This window comes from Syngnathoides biaculeatus, chromosome 13 (assembly GCF_019802595.1).
Source record: "Syngnathoides biaculeatus isolate LvHL_M chromosome 13, ASM1980259v1, whole genome shotgun sequence".
Lineage (NCBI taxonomy): Eukaryota > Metazoa > Chordata > Actinopteri > Syngnathiformes > Syngnathidae > Syngnathoides > Syngnathoides biaculeatus.
In genome coordinates, this window is record NC_084652.1 from 20,610,161 (window position 1) to 20,633,651 (window position 23,491).

Below are 23,491 nucleotides of genomic sequence, written 5' to 3' on the forward strand. Positions count from 1 at the left end.
TATTTATTAGTTTCACAGGAAAAAAATCCCTACACTGAAATAATATCTCGGCATGCTTTAGCAGAACCAAACGTCTTTTCTGAAAACACCTTTTAGAAATTGTTACTGGAAATAAATGTTGGATACTGTAGAGTGGACTCTAAAACAGAACCCCCCTTAGAACGTCCAATTAAGAAAAATTAAAGAAAAAGTTACTTTGGCATTGGAACTGCTGTTGTCCATAATGGCAGCATGTTGTAATATGAAAGAGGGAGAGAGCAGGAGAGGGAGAGAGAGAGAGAGAGAGAGAGAGAGAGAGAGAGAGAGCGTAAGAGAGAGAGAAGTAATGTGTAATTCTTGCAGCAGGTTTCAAATAAATTAGCTCTTAGCCGTTTGGGGTTAGGCTAACATATTAGAATTTTCCATCTGCTTGCTCTAAATCATCAATGAGTCCGCTATGCACAAAGGGCAGGCTGCTCATCTCTCACTTGGGGGGGACATATTGCATTACTGAGCAATATACCTTTATTTCCCCCATTTAAGCCTCCAGCGTATGGGCCGATCAGTGCACAGCTAGAGGTAAAATGGACTACATGCAGCCATTTGAACATTGGGACATGCATACATGCCCACACACAATCGTACTGTATATTTTTGCACATTTTGAACATTAATGACAAAAAACATATGAGAATACACCAAATATGTAGCTTGTATTTGTTTTGTCACCTAATGACACAACTGAACTCTTTGTATAACACACTCACATTCATCTTCTCTCTTCAAGTCAAAGTTTCTGGTGCTTTCTTCTGGTGCATCAGTAATCAACCTTGATGCTCACTGCTGTTGTGGCCATTGATTTTTCTGTTCCACGTGTGGGTGAAAATTGCACTTTAAGTTACCCTGAGTGTTAAATTAATAATGAAACCACAAGAGTGCCCTCTCCTGACTTTCAATTAACACCGCCAGGATTAGTGGGGATGGACGGAAGGATGGATGGGAGAGCAGAGAGAAGAGAGATGGAAGGAGAGTGAAGGACTATCCACTATGACATCCACTCTCAAGGTCTGGGTTTGATCGATTTTGGTGTCCCGTCCTTATACGAGTCAGTTAAAAATGAAGGTGTTGCGCCTGAAATCTTCTTGATTGAAAAACTGATTCATTTCCCTCAAACCGCATTCATTAAATACATTTTAGACAGAAGGAGTTCCCAGACAAGTAACCAACATCACTATCCTGTGTAGAAACCATGGTACGAACTACAAGCAGGCAGATTGAAGATATTTTTTTTTAATTTTCTTAAGTGTCCCAATAATGGATACTCCCTGTTTGAATGTTCAAACTATCAAGTCAAACATGCATGTCCCAGGAAGTTAAAGCCATAAACCATAGAGATAAACAAGAGGCCTTTGAGGACACAGCGCCTGGAAAAAGCCACATATGCACGCACACACTTACTGCTAGTTCAGTCTGACCCCGCTTTCCGTTCTCTCCGTCAGGGGAAACATCTGCTTGATGGGAGCTCTATTTTAGGAAAGTGAGAACATCCCAAACCCTTTTAGGCCTGTGTGTGTGTGTTTCCCTAAATAGGAAGAGGAAGGTATTAGAGACAGAAATCTGAGCCTATATTTTGAGTGTGTAAGTGAAACTATGTTGAACTCTTACCTCTGTGTTACTGCTCAGACACCTGCAAACTCAGTCATAACATCTCTTCATGAAAACATCCTGAATAAAGACGCATCATTCAAAATAAAGGAACCACGTGACTAAGGGAGTGTATCGTGATGGAGCACGGATTGATACAAATATTGATCAATTTGACACCCGGGATTGTCAAGATCGTTATCGGATCGATGCTCGTGTGAAAATATTGATACAGCAGATTTAGTTCCGCAGTGCTTTTGTTTCTTCAAGCAGGTGACGACAAACTCTCTGTTTCTGTTTCAGCACAGAGCAGACACAATTTGTTCCTCCTCCCCCCTTCTTGTGTTTCTATGTTGTGCCTGTTCATGACTTAGCAGCACAAAGAAAATAAACTGCTGGCTCGGGTCCACCAGCCCACCAGCAATTCATTTTAAGTGAAGCTGTTGATTTCTTACTTTAATCAACTCAAAAACTACAAATAATGTTACAACCTTGATGAAGCACATTAATTTGATAATAGATCTACCTTAATTAATTAATAATATTGATAACAGTGAGGCGACACAGTGACGCAGCTGAAAAGCATTAGTCTCACAGTTCTGAGGTCCAGGTTGCAATCCTGGCCACGCCTGTGTGGAGTTTGGATGTTCTCTCCGTGCTTGTGTGAGTTTTCTCCGGGCACTGGCTGGAAACCACTTCAGTGTGTACCCTGCCTCCTGCTCGATGACAGCTGGGATTGGCTGCAGCACTCCCACGACCCTTGTAAGGATAAGGGGCTAAGAAAATAGGTGGCTGGATGGATATCAGTGATACCAGCCAAGTATTTACATGGTATCGCATTGATAACAGTATATCGCTAGTGTGTAGTGGATCCGTATGAGATGCCGTGTAGACCAAACAATTACTTCTCACTCGCACAGAAAATAAATTCACACTCACCAAAACACCTCTCTCATACAAAAATATTTTATTCACGCAAAATAATGCTCATTTCTTTCATTTTAAACATACAGAACATTGTAGGATGTAAGATGATATTGTATCGTCACCAAGAGAATGATTTTAAATTCTAAATGTCATCCAAGAAAGTGTAAATATGAGAGGGGTTTCTACTGCAGGAACCTTTGCAGGAACTTCCCTAGCTACCCTGATATCTTGACTTCCCTCTGTGTCCCCACTGAGGAAAAACAGGCTTCGGAACATTACCTCTGGATTTAGTTCCTCGTACCGAGCAGTGTCTTCACAGACATACCAGGAACTTTTTGAGAGGGTGGGTTTTGCTGACAAATGTTGGTTAACAGACCTCGGTAGGCATTTACTTTTTCATTCACAGAGCCGACATTATTGGATGTAGGATTACACAAGGCTAGAAATAAAAAAATGAAATTCACTGAAAAGCAAAACTTTGAATTACTGATCAAGTGTGGTGGATTTTGTGGCGCCATAGGCTAACGGCGAGATTTGCCACCACTCTGACAGCAAGGTACACTATTTGCCGACTCAGTTCCACTAAAGAACAGAGAACCCAGCCCAAACGGGTGTGTGCGTCTTCCTTGGCCGGGGCCAGAATAGACACACACCAGCATGTGGCTGGTTGGTAAGGAGGGAATACAGATAAAAAGGAGCTCCTCAAGCCTGCAGAAAAATGCCACATTTGCAATTGTTCATTTAAAATAAATAAATAAATAAATAAGTCCAGCTTTTTGTCTGCATTCATACATGTAAAAATAAATATTTGTAATATACAATGTTTTTTTAATGCACTAAATATTACCAAATACTTCACAGTGCTGTATATAAAAACTCACTTGGCTGTCCACGATGTCATGCATTTTTTCCATTCATTTGTTGAAACATATCCAGGTAGGGTATTTTATGAGTTGGAAGCCCAAAAAAAAAAAATTAAATAAACCAATACAGTACTTGAAATAGTTAAAACTGGGGGCTCTGAATCTATAGTCTGTAAAAGTTTGACTTTTTGAGTGGATTACTTAACTTTTCCATAATATTCTTATTTTTTGGAAAGATTTTGTACAGTCATCTGCAGCCTTCTGTTGCACATCTATCTCAGGATGTTCCCTCTCCCCAGCCACCAACACCTACTTTTTTTGGGAGTATTTGGCGGTATTCCAAAGCCAGCAAGGAGAAACAAGGGCTCTGTGATTGTGATCTTCTTAGATCTGGAATGGTGCATGGTGGAACTCTGGACGGAGGCAGGTTTGAGCCAATGTTGGTAATTTCACAGACTAATGCAGTGTTCCCCAACCTTCTTTGCACCACAGACCGGTTTGGAGTAGGCATTTTCACAGTAATTCCTCCCATCAAGCATGCACCTATGACTGTATCTGTATTAGAACTGACTTGATGCATGAGAGATAACTGTTGTAATGAACCCAAATTTTAAGAAGGCCTCCTGCTATTGTGTTTCATTTGCAAACAATTTTTTTTTTCAAAAGAACAATTTTTTTTCAGTAAATGCAATTAATTGAATTTGTTTATGTTTTGTTCTTTTAGCTCTGCTGCCATTAGCCAGCACGCTGCGACTGGAAGCTGAAGCTTTTGAGTCGCTCGGGACTGGAAACGAAAGCGTTCTGTGCAGTCTCGACCTGCCAATTTAGACACACAGCTGTTGCAGTGGAGACGAACTGGGCAATTTTCATTATAAAAGACACTGACACGCAAATAACAATACAACAAAAATTATATAAATTGGTCATTCTTTCCCTGTGGCCCGCTAACAAATGCCTCATGACTTTGTACCAGTCTGTGGACCAGTGGTTGGCACCACTGGACTAATGCACCCAGCCCCATCTGTTGTACTGATTTCTTTGCTGTTTTGTGTTAACATAGCCGTCGTCAATTCTCTTTAAGGGTTTTATACCCACTGTTTTCATACTATATGTATAAATGAAAATCTTTTGACATCGACCAAAAGTCTGCAGAGCTCATGTACAGTATATGTCCACCTGTGCCATGAACAGATCTCTGCTAAAATGTAGCTCTGGTATGAGCAGGCATAAATTAAGGTGAATTTTTTGCCACCAAAATCTCACACCACCAAATGCATCTCCAATGGTTGTGTTGATCCCAGCCAGCTTGGCACAGATCGGTCTGCTAATGTGCAGCGAGTGTACGGAAATGAGATTACCAAGTGTAGTGAATCTGATATGATCCACATGCAGGGAGACAGATAGGCGAGCTCCTCAGACATTTGGTGGATGACAGATTTACACTCCAGGATTCTGAATCATTGTAGAAATCAATTCATTGAACACTTTTTTTCTTTTTTAAAACCACACTACATACGAGCCGGCAGGGGGTTGGGGACTGGAAACAAACAATGGTGGGAGGAGATAGAGTCAGAATCATCTTTGTATATTATGAGATAGACACAAAATTTTGGACAAATTTCAAATGTCATGAATGCTGTCGCTCCTGTTAAAACTAAAACTGAGTCAATCTTGAGGGAACCTAGAACACAGGAGGAGCACAATGATGGTCTATCCATTTTCTCAACCGCTTACAAGGGTCACGGGAGTACCAGAGCCTATCCCAGCTATCATCAGACAGGAGGCGGGGTACATCCTGAACATTTTCCCAACCAATCGCAATGCACATAGAGACAATCAACAGTTGCACTCACAATCACACCTAAGGACAATTTTGAGTCTCCAATTAATGCCCATTTAAAACATTCCCAAACAAACATGAGCATTCTTTTAAAGAATCCCGTACCGGATTGGCATTGGTTGGGGTTAACAACGTCCACCCCCGGCACCATTAAACTGCAGGTTGCTGGTAGAAATTCAGCTACTGTAGGTCAAAGACAGGTAGAAAGCAGGTTCTTCGGCAGAAAGAGAAGAGGAAAACATTGAGCCTACAACTGAGTGTGGGGACTTTGACAGGAAAAGCTCAGGAGGTGGTTGGCATGATGAGAAGAAAGGCTGATATATTGTCCATCCAAGAGAGCATGTAGAAAGGCAGTAAGGCCAGAAGTTTAGGGGCAGGGTTTAAAGTTATTTTACCATGGTGTAGATGGGAAGAGAAATGGACTAGGGCTATTTTAAAGCTAGTTAAGAATGTCTTGGATATTACATAGTATGAGATAGAGTGATGAGGCTGAAACTTGAAAATGACTGTTATGTATGATGTGATTACCGGATATCAACCACCGGTGAGAAAAAAAAGTAGTTGTGAGTGTGGCTAGACAGTGTAAAAAGTTGTACTTCACCAATGTGTGCTAGCGTGTGACAGTTGAGTGTTTATACTTTTGGGTTTACCGTTACATTCCAACTCTAGGGAAACACAGAACCTAACCTGATCAAATTGTGCCCATTCTCACACTTTCATGTACAACCAGCCACCAAGGTACACAGTTAACAGCTATTATTAACAGCTTCAGAGGGAGAAATGCAGAGACAACAAATAAAGCAAAGCAAATTTATTTGGAAAGCACACCAACGCTTTACATGATTATAGGCATTTGAAAACCAAGAGAAAATTTAAAAGGGCATAAAAACAAAAACGACAAAATATATAAATAAAGACAAAACCGCATACAGTGCAAATAATATGATCAAAAAGTGGATATATTTTAAAAGGCATGAGGAAAAAAAAGAAGGGATTTCAACCTGGATTGAGCAGAACTCTTTATTGCCAAAAACAACTGTCTCAAAATAAAAGACACACATACTTACTTCACGCCAAACAGTACACAGGAAAAAAAGGACTTTAAAGAAAATTGCTTCTCTCTCTCCTATCAGTAAAAATGGAAACCACAGGTATGAAATCAGTGGGTGGCCATTTTGGGGAAAAAAAAATAGAAGAGCAGACCCCCATACTGTAGGCGTCTGCTGGTTAAAAGGACCTTGGGCCCAACTCTAGCCAATCACCTGGTGGCAATCACGGTAATGCAGCCAATCAGGAGGTCCTACCTGTTCACAATCAGGCCATACACACCTCTCTGTACCCACTTCCACACTAAAGGGGAACAACACAGCACAAAACAATGAGGCATGTTTGCAACACTTGGCATAATCTTAACGTATATATGCAGCCTTCTCAGGGAAACCATCACACCTAACCCCTCGTGAAAAAAACATAACTAATGACCTATCTGAATGAAAATCATAAAACACAAGTCTATACTACTTATACTTGTTTGTGGAATCCAATTGGTCACTTCCCTATTTGGTCCCACTGCCAATGGATTGTAGCAGTGAGATGTGAGGATACATTTTCGTGCCTGCAACCTTATCTGCATCCTTACCAAAGTGTCATGTTTTTTTGTTTTGTTTTGTTTTTTCACCTGGCCACAAAGTTTAAGAGTAATTGGATGAGGGGTTTAGACAGTGTGTGTGATTAATAATATGACCTTGTCTGATCGCACTTAACATTAACAATAAATTTAAATATTAGTCACATGTGCCTAAATATCTTTGCTGTAGAGCCCCCCGCTTCCACACACAGAATACCATGTGCAATGTGAGTCTTGTTATTCTCTTGACGTACTCCACAACCCAATTTTTTTTAGATCATCCTTGCTGATAACTTCCTGCTTCCTGTTTCTTACTCGGCTACTTCCTGCTCTCTGAAGAGCATGGATTCAAGCTGAAAGATAACGCAACAATGTCACACAGAACCTTCCAAACCATTTCGTTATGAGTGGGAATGTAGTCATGCCCCCTAAGTTTTAATTATTTACATATTTAATTGTAGAAAGTGCGAAAATAATTCATGCCAACATAAATTGTACGGGGTGTAGCGACTCTTTAAACTCTTCCACAGGAATAAACACTCCTTCCTCTTTTTTGATTAATTCAATAAATAGAAGAAAAAAACCTTTTTGCTTGTGTTTTTCAATAGACTGCCACGAACAGTTTCCCTTTCGTTTGTGAATCAAAAGATATAGGGATATGGACAGGGGGAATAAATGCATGAGATGCAGGTACTGAACAAATTAATTGACACAATATACACTTCCAGGAAATAGCCAGACTTCACACTTGTGTCAGCTTCCTCTTTGACAGATTCATGAATGTGTTTTTCCAATGGGTACGTGAGAGGAGAGCATGGACCATAGAGTTTTGAAACGGGTTAAAACATAAATCTTTGCTGTTATAAACCCATAGTAAGTGTTGAATCCAGACAATGACACAATTTTGAACTTCTGATGACAAGACAGGACTTCCTCACCTCGTCCATTGTTTTCCTGCACTTCTCTGAGAATAATGTAACCACTGGATGGGTAATGTGATCATGTAATTTATTTTTAAAATGTGATGTCATGTTTTGCAGTTTTGTCGACAGGATTGTCGCTTGCTTGAACTACACATCATTTACTAATGAATGAGTGACATCTGCTGGGGACTTGTGTGACAGTGGATTGTCACTAAGGCGGACATTCACTGGGAAACATACCTCCACACTTGCACTGCTTTATATTTCACAAATTTTACAGAAAGGGAGTGTTGTTTTGTGTTATGAATGGAATGACTGATGAATGTACATTGTGGACGATTTAGTGAAGTTCAACACGATGGAGAAACATTTTTACTGATACGGTATAACTATCATAAATTTGGTGTATGTGATAGTGATAGAGCTTTTGCAATGAGTCCCTCATAAAACATACAGTTACTGCTAGTTTTGGCAGTCAACCTCAGAAGAATTAGTGAGTGGTGCATTATGGGCTTGCTGTATATATTGTTGTTGAAGCTCTACTTAATATATATTTTTTTCTGTTTTCTGCCTTACAGTAAAATTTGTCATTATTAGTAGGTGTACATTTGTATTATTTTGAAAATAGTATTTGCTGGAAATAAGATCCATCCATTTCCAAGCCACTTATTCTCAAAAGGGTCACAGGTTGGAAAAAAGACAAAATACAATAATCCTTCAGTGATCCCCAGAGGGGGAATTCAAGTGTTGTCGGAGAATTGTGAAAAGTCGCATGTAGTATATTTGGCAAAATAAGAAAAAAAAAAAAGATCATATTTACGTATTAATTATACAGCACAAGGTGAAGTGGCATGTTTAGTTAATTATTTATTTTTGTATAACAGCAGAATAAAAAAGTTGACATTCAGCCTATGGGGGAGTCTATTATTTCTATACTGGTCCATTTAAATAAATTAGAATATCATGCAAAAGTTGAACTATGAAAGTTCAATTTAAAAAAGAATTAAAAAGGCCCCCCAAATCCCCAAAACATGCATGAACTGTAATTGATTGATTAATTTATTGGGCGGCACGGTGATTCAGCTGGTAAAGCATTGGCCTCACAGTTCTGAGGTCCCGGCTTCAATCCCGGACCCGCCTGTGTGGAGTTTGCATGTTCTCTCCGTGCCTTTGTGGGTTTCCTCTGGGCACTCCGGTTTCCTCCCACATCCCAAAAAAACATGCAACATTACTTGGACACTCTAAATTGTTCCTAGGTGTGATTGTGAGTGTGACTGTTGTCTGTCTCGTTGTGCTCTGCGATTGGCTGGCAACCAGTTCAGAGTGTACCCTGCCTCCTGCCCGATGACAACTGAGATAGGCTGCAGCACTCCCACGACCCTTGTTATGATAAGCAGCTGAATTACAAAAGTGAAAACAAATTCTGTATCATACAGATACATTTAAGGTAAATACTTTTTAGACGACCAATTCATACCAATATTGTTGCTCTTGAGATGGTGTTTTTCGGTTTTCTTGTTAGCTGTAAAAAATTACCACCATAAAAATAGAATCAATACTGAATGATTTGTGATTGCTCGAAATCTCAAGTGCCAAAACTCAAAGACAGTGCGGTAGAACTAGCTCGCTACATAATTTTATGTGGCCCGCAAAAGCAAATCATACCCATCGACTTCCATAATTATTGCTAAAACCTCTACCAAAATTTTTCACTCCTCAGGTGAAAACTCAACTATCTACCTGCACATTCAAGATAAACAGCACTCTGTTGTGGATGAAATGTGGATTATGAACAGGATAGAAAGATGGTTTGACATAGGAGTGTTAGAAGGCATTTCCACAAATGTGGAAAAACATTACTTAACAGTGTAGCGGGCTAATTTACAAAGCCACCTGTCTCCCCCTCACAATGTCGTCCTTTCATCCATTTCAAAGAAACTCAATGATAATGTCTCCCAAAAACAGTGCCTGCCTTCTTGACCGTTGGGTAACTCCATGACCACTTTACAACTGAATGCAATGTTAATGAGGAGGTTTCCAACCAACGACTCTGGTGGACTGACAATGGCCTCTTGGCCAGGTAGTCTCATGAGTCTCCCCTTTTGTGCATTCCAAAAGAATGATTCGATACGTGGTGTGGGGCATGCGCTGTGCTGCATGAAGTGATGAAGCCTGGTCAGTTGAAGGCGAATGTGTTTGGCACATCTGCCTAAAATGGTAAAATTATGTAAAAAAAAAAAAAATAATAAAAAACAGCTTAATGGAGTGGTCAAAGTAACCTGGGTCCATGATTTCAGAGTAATAGTAGCTCATAGTTCATGCGGAAAGCAGATTATTCCAAACCTCATGACATGACAACATTATTGTAAACATCAAACTGTTTACGGTTTTATTACAGTACTATAGAATAGATAATAATTATTACCACAATTTCCAGCCAATAAGCCACGACTTTTTTCACATGCAACCCTGCGGCTTATGCGGTGATGTGGCTAATTTGTGCATTTCTTTCTAACGACCGCAAGGTGGCACTCGAGCGGAAAAGTTAAGAGTGAGACCAGTGGAATGTATGTGCCGAGGAATTACCGGTATGTTTTTTTAACCGGTCCTATTACCGCCACGCTAGCATTAGCAACGCACTAGCGTCAGCGCTGCAATAGTGTATTGCTGCTGTGTTACTCCCATGTCTCAGTGATTTAGGTATGATTTTTTAACTGGCCCTGTTAGTGCTGTACTACTGTGTTGCTACTGGATTGCTGCCACGGCTGTTTTTTTTTTTTTCTTTTTTTTTACCAGCCCTGTTCGTGCTACCATGTTGTTGCAATGTAAGGTTAATCTAAAGCATTAAAACTTGAAAACTCTTTCACTGTACCATCTTTCTTCGTAAATATGTTATGTTGCAATGTGGGCACTTGCGGCTTTTACACAGGTGCGGCTTAGGTATGTACTAAATGGTATTTCCTTTACAAATGTACTGGGTGACTCTTATAATCAAGTGCACTCTGTAGGCCAGAAATTACGGGAAATTAATCGGGACTGGCTGCATTGTGAGCCCTGTGGGTAGTGGGGGGGGGGGGGCTCCTGTTCTCCTGGGGTTGGCGAGGGTGACGGGGCGTGTGGGGCGATGGTGTTGTGGAGTGCCTAGAGCGGTGGCCAGTTGCTGAAGCACCTCAGGGAGGTCGTATCCCTCGGTGTGGGACGTGGCCCGTCCACAACGTTGTTCTCGGGTGGACCGCTGGCCCCAGTTTCTATCCTTGATTGATTGGATGAGATACCTTGCCTCCCCGTTACAGATATAGCAACTATAGGACATATGTGTCAGTCTTTTTGCATGCACAATGGTGTGAATTCACTTGCATGTGTCTGTAGAAACACACCCGTGGGATTCTTTCATTGGGTGTGGAATTACTCACTTGCAACAAGTAACTCATTTGTACACAAAGATATTATGTATCACCCCATTTATATTCTCATTCTATAGACTTCTATAATTCACTAAGTCAGTCTCACTACTTTCCTGTTGTATAACTGGGTTCACAATCCTTAACTTGCATACTTCTTCTCCTGTCTTTGTCCTGTCCTATTTTGTCTTGTCTTTCCTTCACAGGGTGTAGCGCTACAGGCTTACACAACATCCATATATGATGTTTCTATGTTATAAATATAGAATCATTTACTTTTATCATTCTGTTTACAGTTAAAGCTTTGTCTTTGCCTTTTTTTTCTCTCTCTCGCCCTTCTGGAAGTTCTGCTCTGTTCAACTGCTCAACTCTGATCCTCAAGAAAACTTCAATCAAAATACGAAAGAAATCACAGAGGAAACTCAAAAACTCCACTGTGACACAGTAATACTGTTCCGGCCTAAAGGGGATGCAGATTCGCTAATCTGCTCGATCTAACAGCTGACCAGGACACACACACAGAATAAAAAAACATTTAAAAAACTGAAGTTAGAAAGACAATTGAGGAATTTGTACTTTGATATAGTACACTACATGTCATATGATCACACATTTTCAGAACCTGGTAGTGAACAAAATTGATTGGTTGTTTAGTATCTAACTTGATGGGTAGCTAGGCTAGCTAGCCAGGTAATTAAAAAGTAAATTATCTGTAGCAAATCCCCTTAAAACACTTTTATCATATGTCCACTTAAAAAAATACTATAAAAAAACTTCACAATATCTAAATGCATTGCGTTCCTACTGAAGAAATGTAGGCAGTTTTATACAGCCTTTTAAACAGGTGTCCATGATAATGTGACTGCCTTTCAATAATGAAACATGTAAAAGCTGCTACATTATTAAAATTGGTGAATCTGTGTGGTGATGCTGCTGCATGAATATGAGGTGGTGAGAATTCATCCCACTCCATAGTTGAATCTTCCATTTGAAAAAGAAATATAAATGGAAGAGGAGAGAAAAGGGACAAAAATACTGTATACACAATATGTTCTACCCTTAAAATATTTTGTACTCCCTTAAAAATCTTCAATATCTATATCTGTATGAGTGTTTATTTATTTGTTTGTCTCCGCTGAAATAATTTCCTAAAATGTAAAATAGGGGAGCAAATGAGAAAGGAAATGAGATGGCCGGAGGAGAGGTGATTGGGGAGTGCTTGTTTTGTTACACTGGTCCTCGCTTCTGACATACACGCTGAACACAAATATCTTTCATTAACAGTAATATGCCAACTTAACACTGATGGATGGGGCATGGGTCCACAGCCGACTAGTGTCTTTGTGCCACACACACACACACACACACACACACACACACACACACACATACACACATACACAAACACACATACAGACGCATACTTGTAAAACACACAGAGACAATTTAACAACAGACCTGCTGGGAAGCAGAGATAGCTGACTATCAGTCACACATAACACACGCACACACAGGCACACACGTGCAGCCGAGCAGAGAGAATACAACACGGAGGAGGCTGGAGCTCAGGTGTCAAACTTGTACGCTGCAAATGAAGAGATTTCCTTTAGCTGGTGAGCTTTGATGGCTCTATGATTTCTCCATCATTCAATTGTACTCCTCTGAGTGAACAAGGAAGTGAAAGACAAAAAGGGACAGAAATAGAGACAGTGATGCAAAGCAGACAGTTTTTCAACAGTTTGTGAAGTTTTTCTTGGTTTGCTACCCATTGTGTATTTGAGAATCTGCATTGTTTTTAATGTGGTGCTGAAGAGATATTTTTTTTCCTCCACATCCACAGTTCTTCAAGGACAGTACATTTGTTGTATCTACATAAAATAACAGGAGAAAAGTTAAACATTTGAAATACACATTGAATAAAATGCAAACAGCTATCACATAATTATGGCCTAATTTATTTCACAACAGAAAATAATTGCATTTAATAAAGTCTATAGAATTTGTAGAGAAAACAGTGCCATGAAAAAGTATGGCTCCCCTCCAGATTTACCAATTTTAGTATCACTCAGACAACGCAAGGAAGTAAAAAATGCAGTTTTCAAATGAAAATGCAATTTGGTCAGGTACAAAAAAATCTAAATGCTCAGACCCTCTGTTGAAAAGGTAATTGTCTGACCCCAACCCCATGTGAAATCACAAAGTCACTGTGATGAACCACAAATTTGGGGAAGGTGACTTCAATTTCACAGGCCACACCCAAACCTGATTATCACCACACTTGTTGATTCAAGAAATCACTTTAATAGAATCTGTCAGAGATCATGAAGTAGGTTACAAGATCTTGAGAACCAATCCATCAGGCCACAAGCCAAAGAAATTCAAGAAGAAATGAGAAAAATGTAATTGAAATCCATCAGTCTCAAAAAGGTTAAAAAAGCCATTTCCAAGGCTTTGGGGCTCTAGAGAACCACTGTTAGAGCCATTATCTACAAATTGTCATGATCCTGCCGCTTCAGCACGAGCTGTGCGGCTGCGCTGATTGGGAGGCACACACCTGTGCCTCATGCGGCCTGATCATCCCCCGTATATATAGGACCCGGTGACGACTGGTCCTCCGCCAGTTCGTTGAGCTTTATGTCCCGTTCCAGCACTCTCGTATCCCTGATTGAACCTGTGTGTACCGACCTTCGTCCGTTCTCCGACCAACACTGTAAGCCTGACTCCTTCGATACTTCTGCCTGCGCTGATTGTTCTCCCGTGTACCGACTCCTGCCTGTCCGCTCATCTGTTGTCTTCGCCCGACGTCCGAACTACCGCTGCTGCACCGGACTGCCTGCTCGATCCCCGACCTCTGCATACAATAAACGTCTCTTCTTGAACTACCTTGCGTCTTCCGAGTTCCCGCATTTGGGTCCTACTCTCGTTTCCGATGGGATGTGACACAAATGGAGAAAATTGGGAACAATGGCAAACCTTCCCAGGAGCGGACGACCTATAAAATTACTCCAACAGTGCGATGACAACTCATCCAAGGATTTATATACATATATATATATATATATATATATATATATATATATATAAATGTTTCTTATAAGCGCATTTGCACACTTGTCACACACTCACACTCAGTGCAGAGGAAAACAGATCCAGCCAGTGAACTACAATCTGACGTGTTTTTTTTTTTTTTTTTAACACAGCAATACACTGCTTCTCACAAAGAGCTGCTGCTCCACTACACCGGGCCACACACATTATTTCCTTGTTTACCTGATGAGATTTTCTCTTTTTTGAGTAAAAAAGGTCTGGTCTGAAGCCAAAGTAGAAAGTATAGGATGAGATGGTGTATATTGTTAAAATTCCACCTTGGCACAGCCTTATCAAGGATGAAAGCACAGATGATATAGTGCACAAAAAGCTAATTCTGTATTTTAAATATAGGAGGCAACATAACATTAACCCTAAAACTGTTTGGGATAATCATTCAGCTTTCAACATGCATTCCGAAAGATATTCTGCAAGCAATAATTCAGTTTTACACAAATTCAGTTTTACACTAAGATAAACAGACGGGGATATCATTGTGGGTTTAAAAAAAACAAATTTGGAAGTGACATTTCAAATTTATAGTTAATAGTTGGCTTGGTATGTATTTGTATTGTAATGTATTTTTCGTTTCTTGACATTTTCAGTGTAAGTTAGCAAAAGCACAAATTTTTTCTTAAACATTTTCTGATGGGAATGTAATCTGAACCTTGTAATGAGTCATGTAACATTAATGGATGACACTGATTCACCACAGTGCATATGTCTGATGTTGCTCAGAGTGGTCAAGAGGGGTGGCAAGGGGGATCAGCTGGTAAAGCGTTGGCCTCACAGTTCTGAGGACCCGGGTTTAATTCCAGACCCGCCTGTGTGGTGTTTGCATGTTCTCCCCATGCCTTTGTGGGTTTTCTCCGGGCACTCCGGTTTCCACCCACATCCAAAAAAACATGCAACATTAATTGGATACTCTAAATTTTCCCTAGGTGTGATTGTGAGTGTGGATGTTTGTCTCAATGTGTCCTGCAATTGGGTGGCAACCAGTTCAGGGTGTACCGCGCCTCTTGCCTGTTGACAGCTGGGATAGGCTCCAGCACTCCCCACTACTAAGAAAATGGATGAATGGATGGATGGATGGATGGATATATACATATATAATTAGACACTCTAAATTCCCCCTAGGTGTGACTGTGAGTGCGACTGTCCTCTGTCTCCATGTGCCCTGTGATTGGCTCGGAACTAGTTCAGGGTGTACTCTGCCTCCTCCCCGATGACAGCTGGGACTGACTCCAGCAATACCGTGACCCTTGTGAAGATAAGTGGTTCAGAAGATAGAAGGGTGGATGGATATACAGGGTATCCCAAAAAATGTATGGAAACTTTAAATAATATTTGTAAATTCTTTTACATGTAAAAAAATATTCAAATTATAGTAAACAACAAGTTTACAATTATTTAAAGTGTGTATACATTTTTGGGACACCCTTTATATATAAGACAAAACCACTTACAGTTTATGGATTTCTATCATCATTACTGTTGCTGGGGTTTTTTTTAATGTCCCCCCGCAAAAAAAATACCCTGAGTTCTGTAATCTGAATGAATTAATTACCAATCGAAAAGAGTAGATATCAGTACTCTTAAACAGTCTGTAACTACTTAATTACCTCTCTGACAATGAAACACTGCTATACATACAGTACACTTCGCTAAAAGGTAAATGTTACACTATATGGTCTGCTGATTGTCATGTGACGCCCGTCTTTGCCTTGTTATGCAATAGCAAAATAAATCGAGCAATAAATAAATAAATTACCAATAATCTGCCTTTATTAGGGATGTGCTAATAAGCTTCGTGGTCAGTTATTTCACATTCCCCAATTTGGTCTCCCGTTCAACATCCCATCACCTTCTGGCAATTCACATGATATTATGGAGTGATGAAATAGACAAGGGCTGTTAGAGCAAGAGAGGTAGAATCAAATGCTAATAATAGAGAGAGGGATGGTAAGAGAGATGGCTGCTGTCACCGTTATGCATCTACGAGACTTCAACGTGCGATAGCCATTTGTGGACGAGTGGCTACGTGTTGTGCATGTGCACTAATATGAGAATAGATGCGAGCCACTGACCTCCCCTGCCCCTCTCATTTCCATTCAGCCATTTTAGTTCTTGTCAGAGTCAGCAGAGCCATTGTGGCTCAACTAGGGAGCACTTTGTCCTCATTAGAACGCTTCGGAATGGAAGCAGAGAACAAAGCATGGTGAGTGCAAACGAGAAAAGCAAAGTCATTTTTCATTGCATATTTAATTAGTTTGTACACTTTTACTGCTCTTGCCATGCACATGAATTTGAAATGAACAAGGTTATAATTTATGATGACAAGATACCAATATATGTTTCTTTCCTTTCTTTGAAGTAATTCTTATTTTGTAGACCCACTGATACGTGAGCTGCTAAGAGCGTTATCATTCAGAGCAAATGTCCGGATATATACGTCCATGCTGCCATACCCGCATTATAGTTATGGATTAGGCACATTCCATAAGTGCGGGATTGTGCTGTGAGCCAGGCAGAGATGTATTGGTCATATAAAAACTGCATCTGTGATGTAGTTAATCATTTATTCAGCTAACATCTTTGTTCCCTTAACGCAGAGCAGCTCGATGGAAACAGTGAGACATATTTTCCCCCCATAAAAGCAATCTACCTCTTTCTCATTTTTGTGCTTTTCGTAACCTACGATTCAAGATTCTTCCCCTCCAACCTTGTTGCTGTTATTCAATTCTATTGGAGTCCATATTCTATCCAATTCATGCATCACTTCTGAGACCATCTGTTATTGGACTTTTCATCTTTCCAAGATGTTTGACATCTCTATGTGTCACAGTTCAGAGTTTAGTGCGGGGAACTATGTCAAATGGGAACAACCTAGCATACTGAAAAAAATGGTGACTGAGTAATTGAGAGCCCTTCAACATTTTGGAATTCCTACAAGAAAAGGTGCATTCAAATGTCCCTGGTATAAGTAATTCCTCCATGTGAAGTTTTAGGAGGTTGCAGTTGGTTGTATTACTCTACAGTTCAATGAAACAGAATACAAATACTCCATACCGTACTTTAAATAGAATTTTCACATTTCTGTTTTTTGCTTTGTTTTTTATATTTCTGGCAACGTTCACATTTACTCCACTAAATAGCCCAACTAAAATGGTTTTATTTGACTTCCATACATTTCACTTAAACATGTTTGTTACTGGCTGGGAGTGGCACAGTGGCGCACCTGTAAAGTGTTGGCCTTACAGTTCTAAGATCCAGGGTTCAATCCTGACCCTCCATGTGGACTTATCATGTTCTCCCCATCCTTGTGTGGTTGTTTTTCCTCCAGGCACCCCGGTTTCCTCCCACATCCCAAAAACTTGCATCAATTAGAGACTGTAAATTGACCCTAGGTGTGATTGTGAGTGTGACTGTTGTCTGTTTACATGTGCCCTGTGATTGGCTGGCAACCAGTTGAGGGTGCACCCTATCTCCTCCCCATTGACAGCTGGGATAGGCTCCAGCACTCCCATGACTCTTGTGAGGATAGTAGCTAAGAAAAGAAAATGGATGGATGGATGTTACTGGGTGGCACTGGTGAGGGGGGGTTGGCCTCACAGTTTGATTTTGCATGTTCTCCCCGTGCCTGTGTTTGTTTTCTCCAGGCACTCCGGTTTCCTCCCACATCCCAAAAACATGCAACATTAACTGGAGACTCTAAATTTATCCTAGCTGTGATTGTGAGTGCGGCTGGTTGTTTTATTTCTATGTGTCCTGCAATTGGATGGCAAACAGTTCAGTGTTCTACCCTGCCTCCTGGCCAAAGAAACAACTCAGATAATGGACAGATGGATGAAATGATGAAATTGTGTTAAGATATTTGGGGTTTTTTTGTATATCATTTACAATTTATCTGACAAAATACTCATAACACAGAAGAATCTTGTTTTTTTTATTCTTCAAATTTAACATGGAGACTACAAAACTGAAAAAGTGGAGTGACATTATAATTATATTTGAGTATCCCTGTATCACACAATGGTTGTCCTATTTTGTCCTTGTTACCCTCCAGGCTAAACGCAGTCACTCTCCACACAATATTGAAATTCATGAAAATCCTCTCTGTAATATTCCGCCAGTGCCTGCTCTATATATTTATGATAGCACCTTTATTAAATCAGATCAAAGTAGGATGATGCCATGATTACATTGAAGTGGGCAGAAGTGGAAGGGAGGAAGGAAAAGACATGAAAAGGAAAGGAGGAAGAGAAATCAATGCCGTTCAGTAATTGCATATTACAGCATTACTTTTTGCATTGATGTTGATAATACATATGTTTACATTTTCCATGATTAAAATCAATGCTGCAAAGTGAGTTATGACAGCGAGGCCCAATGGGACAACTTTATGGCTGAGGAGGACTAATGAGGTGGTTGATGGGAAGGAAGCTTTGTCTATTCGTCTCTTCACAGGATCCTTCCTAAGAGCGACTTGGAAAGGGATGCAACTTTTTTTTTCATTTCATTTTATTCAACTCTCCTGTTGATAGTGAGTCAATATTTCCCTAATGCTCGGTTCAGGACTTTTAGCTTTAAAGACCAGATGACAATGAAAGGCCAGAGTTGTTGGTTTAGAGAACAAAACACCCCATATTTAGAAGAAACGTCAAGAAAAGCCATACATCTCAGCACCATCTGTCGAATATTGTTTATCCACATTTCCACTAGCATTCAGGGTACGACTTTATCTCCTACTGTGCACTAATCATATTTTGGATTTGTTTTCCAATGGATTTCGATTTTTCCAATTGTGAAGATGGCCCTTTTCCATCCCTGCTTGTCGAAGCCCAAGTCCTTTCCCTCTCATCCTTACTTGGTCACCCATTTGGCCATCTATACAGGACCGTTGCACGGTTGGTAACGGAGGTGCTCAAGTCAAGGTCAAATGTTGTCCTCCATTATTCCAAATCATTTAATGTTTCACCAGTTTCCACGCCTTATTCCACACCAGCAACTAAGTCTCATCCATCCAAACCTGCACCGAAGTCACCTCATTCCATACCGTTTTCATCACCTCATCGCATACTATCTATTTATCCAGGTTCCTCTTCCTGAGTTCGTGTGCACTCTGCCCCTCTCATTTCCTGTACTCCAAACCTGAATGGCAGAAGTCTGAGGAAGCGACTGCAGACCTCAACCCTGCTCCCCTGCAGCTGCGGCTGGCTCCCATCACTGCTTTGGTGGCATAGCAGCTGCGGAGGTCTCCCATCTCTGCTCCGTCATGAGCTTCAGCAGCTTCCCAACCTTGCTCCAGCGGTGCTTTTCCAGCGGACGCCTCCCGACTAATGCCTGGCCCCTGCTTTGCCATTGGCTCCAGCATCATGGCTGCCTGCCTGAAAGACAGTGTGGTAACCCCTCAGATAGGCAACCTGGCGATCCTCCTGCATTGCCTTACATTGAGTGGCCTGGACAGCTACCAGACTGACCTTACAGGGCGCACTTGAAGCCACTTCCAGGCCCCCTCCAATCCACCCCGTTTTGACTTTTTGTTTGTTGTTCCTTACGAGGGGCCTACTGTCTGAAAATCAACATCTGTTTTGCTTTGGACAGTTTGATTTATCATGTCTTCCATGTGTCCAATGTTTTTTGAGGCCCCGTAGCTCAGTGGTTAGAGCACTGGTTTGGTAAACCAGGGGTTGTGGGTTCATATCCCACTGGGGCCTCCACTCCCTGAGAAGGGTTGCGTCAGGAAGGGCATCCAGCTTAAAAATTGTGCCAAACATATATACGCTGTGGCGACCCCGAAAGGGACAAACCGAAAGAAACTTACATGTGTCCAATGTTTCATGTCTTGTGCGCTCATTTAGTTGCGTCCACATCATCAACGTCCTACCTTGTGTTGGTGTCTTGTCCAGATGTTTCTCACTGTCTCGGCAGTTTGTGTATTTCGTTCAGAAGCAGACAGAGAAAGGCTTTAGAGGACAATCAAAGCAACACAGAAGATCGTTGGTTGGCTGCACTCTCCACTCCGTGGCAGACATTTACTCCTCTTGGTGCCTCAGCAGAGCTCGGAACACTACACACCCTGGTTTTCAACTGTTTGAGCTCCTGCCATCTGAAAGGTGCAACAGATTTACAAAAACAAAGACCAAACAGACTGACAAAATTCAATAATCTGCTTGTAGATTATTCCAGAGGTATTTCTAAAAAAAAACCGTGACCCTTCAGCATTAAGGGTGCCTTCACAGATGTTAGGTTACCCATGGGCCATTGGCAGTAACATAGCCCCATACCATTATAGATGCTGAATTTTGATCTTTGGATCCATAATAGTCCAGATGGTTCTTTTACTCTATGGCCCGGAGGACACGGGATCTACAATTTCCCAAGACAATTTGAAATGTGGACTCATCAGCACACTATTCGACTTTGCATCAGTCCATCTTACATGAGGTTGACTGTCATGTACCAGGGGGACGGGGGTGGAGCCAAATGCAGGACTTCCAGGCAACAGTATAATGTTCAGAGTGGCTTTATTCCACAAAGAGGTCAATACCATTTGTAGCAGTCCGAGTAGGCAGAGGCATACAAACCTTAGACTAGAGGCAAGGTCCAAAGGCATGAAATGAAGTCTGATGACTATGAGGCAAACTAAGAAACATGACAAGACGTGGTCAAACTAAAAGGCACAGAATCTCTCTGACTAAGGATTGGTCTAATTTATGCACAGTAGCAGAGTGTCCCAGAGTGCAGTGAAGCATGCGCAAGGAACTGACAAATGCCCACGACAGCTTTACCACTTAAGTACTTAGTCCGTTTGTGTCTCAGATGTGACACAGCTGACAGCTGTCCAAGGTGGCACCACCCAGAGCAGTGGCCTGGTCAGGCCCCTCACAGGTAGTGTCGCCCACAAATGTGGCCAGACCATGCCCATGACACCGGCAGCATTTCGAGGTGTTGTTTATAAATGGCTTTTGGTTTTCATAGTAGAGTTTTAAGATGGACTTATAGATGTAGCGCTGAACTGTATTTACTGACATCTGTTTTATGAAGTGTTTTTGAGCCATTGTGGTGATATCCTTTACACTTGTGTCAATTTTTGATGCAGTGCCACCTGTGGGATCAAAAATCATGGGCATTGAATGTTGGTTTTTAGCCTTGCCACTTACATGTGATTTCTCCAGATTCTCTGAAACTTTTGCTGATATTATGGACTGTAGATGATGAAATCCCTAAATTCCTTTCCGTTGTATGTTGCGGAACATTGTCCTTCAACTGTTCAACTCTTGTCTCACGCACTTGTTCACATAGAGGTGAACCTCGCCCCATCTTTGCTTGTGAAAGACTGATCAATTACCGCCCACCTGTTCCCAATTAGCCTGTTCACGTGTGGAATCTTCCAAACAAGTGTTTGATGAGCATTCCTCAACTTTCTCAGTCTTTTTTGGCTCCTGTCCCAGCTTTTTTTAGAAGGTGTTTCAGCCATAAATTTCAAAATTAATGATTATTTGCTGAAAACAATGTTTATCAGTTTGGACATTAAATATCTTATCTTTGTAGTGTAATCAATTAAAAATAGGTTGAAGATTATCAGCAAATCATTGTATTCTGTTTTTATTTATGTTAAACAACTTCAAAACTTCATTGAAAATGGGTTTGAAAATATTGTATGCGCACAATGATCACAACAAATCTATCATTGCTAATAGTCACATAAACGGCATCAGATTTACAGGCATTCCTGTAAATACATGGATGCCAGTGCAGTGCTTTCACCAACCACTCCAAATGCTTTACTATATATTGTAAATGTCAGCCTTGAAGCGAAGGCAATGCATTTCCTGGCCACTTTTCACTTACCTCTCCTGTAACAATTTCCCTGAAATATTTTTCTTTTTTAACTGCTCATTAAAAAGATGAAAGCATAATTTAGAGCAATACAAATGGAAAACCACCAAACGCCCTTAAACACTGCATGCAAGTATGGATGACAATACACACGCACACACACGCACGCACGCATACACACACACACACGCACACACGTACTCTTTGCATCAAAACAATCCAGTTATAAATGTGTTTAAAAAAATGCAAAAGTCATGGTATGGATCATCATTTGCAAATTTCCTCCAATGGGTGCCATCTTGATTATGTCCCCCAGCATTTAATTGGAGCAAACGAGGCCAAACATATAAATACTATATTTTGTTGATGAACAGTGTCAGTTGACTTGGAGTGAGGTGGGGTACACCCTGGTCGCCCGCCAATCGCAGTTACTATGATTTTTTTAAGTTAGCAAACTCAGATGATGGATAAAATGAAGTAAAATTAAATTAAATCACAAGGGCATTAACACATTTTTATAATGTTTTGAATACAAATATTTCTATTAATTTGGTTGAGTTCAGATACACTATTTAATTGAAACTATTTTCTCCTGATCTTTGCTTCTACATTTGCACTAAACATGGAATCCAACCTGCCTAACCCCATTTTAGCTTCTACTTCCATGGACTTTGTGAATGGCATTTGTATGTGTGTGTGTGTGTGGTGTGTGTGTGTGTGTGTGTGTGCGTGTGTGTGTTTGTGCATGTGGGGGGTGTATTTGTGTGTGTGGCTCTGCAGCAAGGCAGTAGATCGTTGCGATGTGCAGTTCACGGGGACAGTGAAATATAGCCACAATTAGCCCTGGACACAGTTCAATGATGATAGAGAGGCTCGGCACCCCTTAGACCATGATTAAAAGGCACGCCCAGCCCACCACTGATAGAGACAACCGATCTCACATTATTAGCACACGTTGGCCACCGACGATCACAGCAGTGCTTCATTCACTTGTGATTTGGAATGGTTTTTGTTCATTTATCACTCATCAGTCTTTGCTTGAATATGTATACCAGGCTCTTCTGTGTGCTGTCAGATGTTTGTCACATGCTATTATGATCAAATAAAACGTGATTCTATTACTGGGCTCGACTATTACTTAACAAAAATAACGTAAGATGAAACTATTTCAGCGGCATCGTGGTGCGACTGGTTAGAAGGTCTGCCTCACTGTTCTGAGGACCATGGTCCAAATCCCGGTCCCGCCTATGTGGACTTGTTCTCACCGTGCCTGCGTGGGTTTTCCCAGGGCATTCCAGGTTCCTCCCACATCCCAAAAACATGAAACATTAATTGGACACTTTAAATTGCTCATGTGT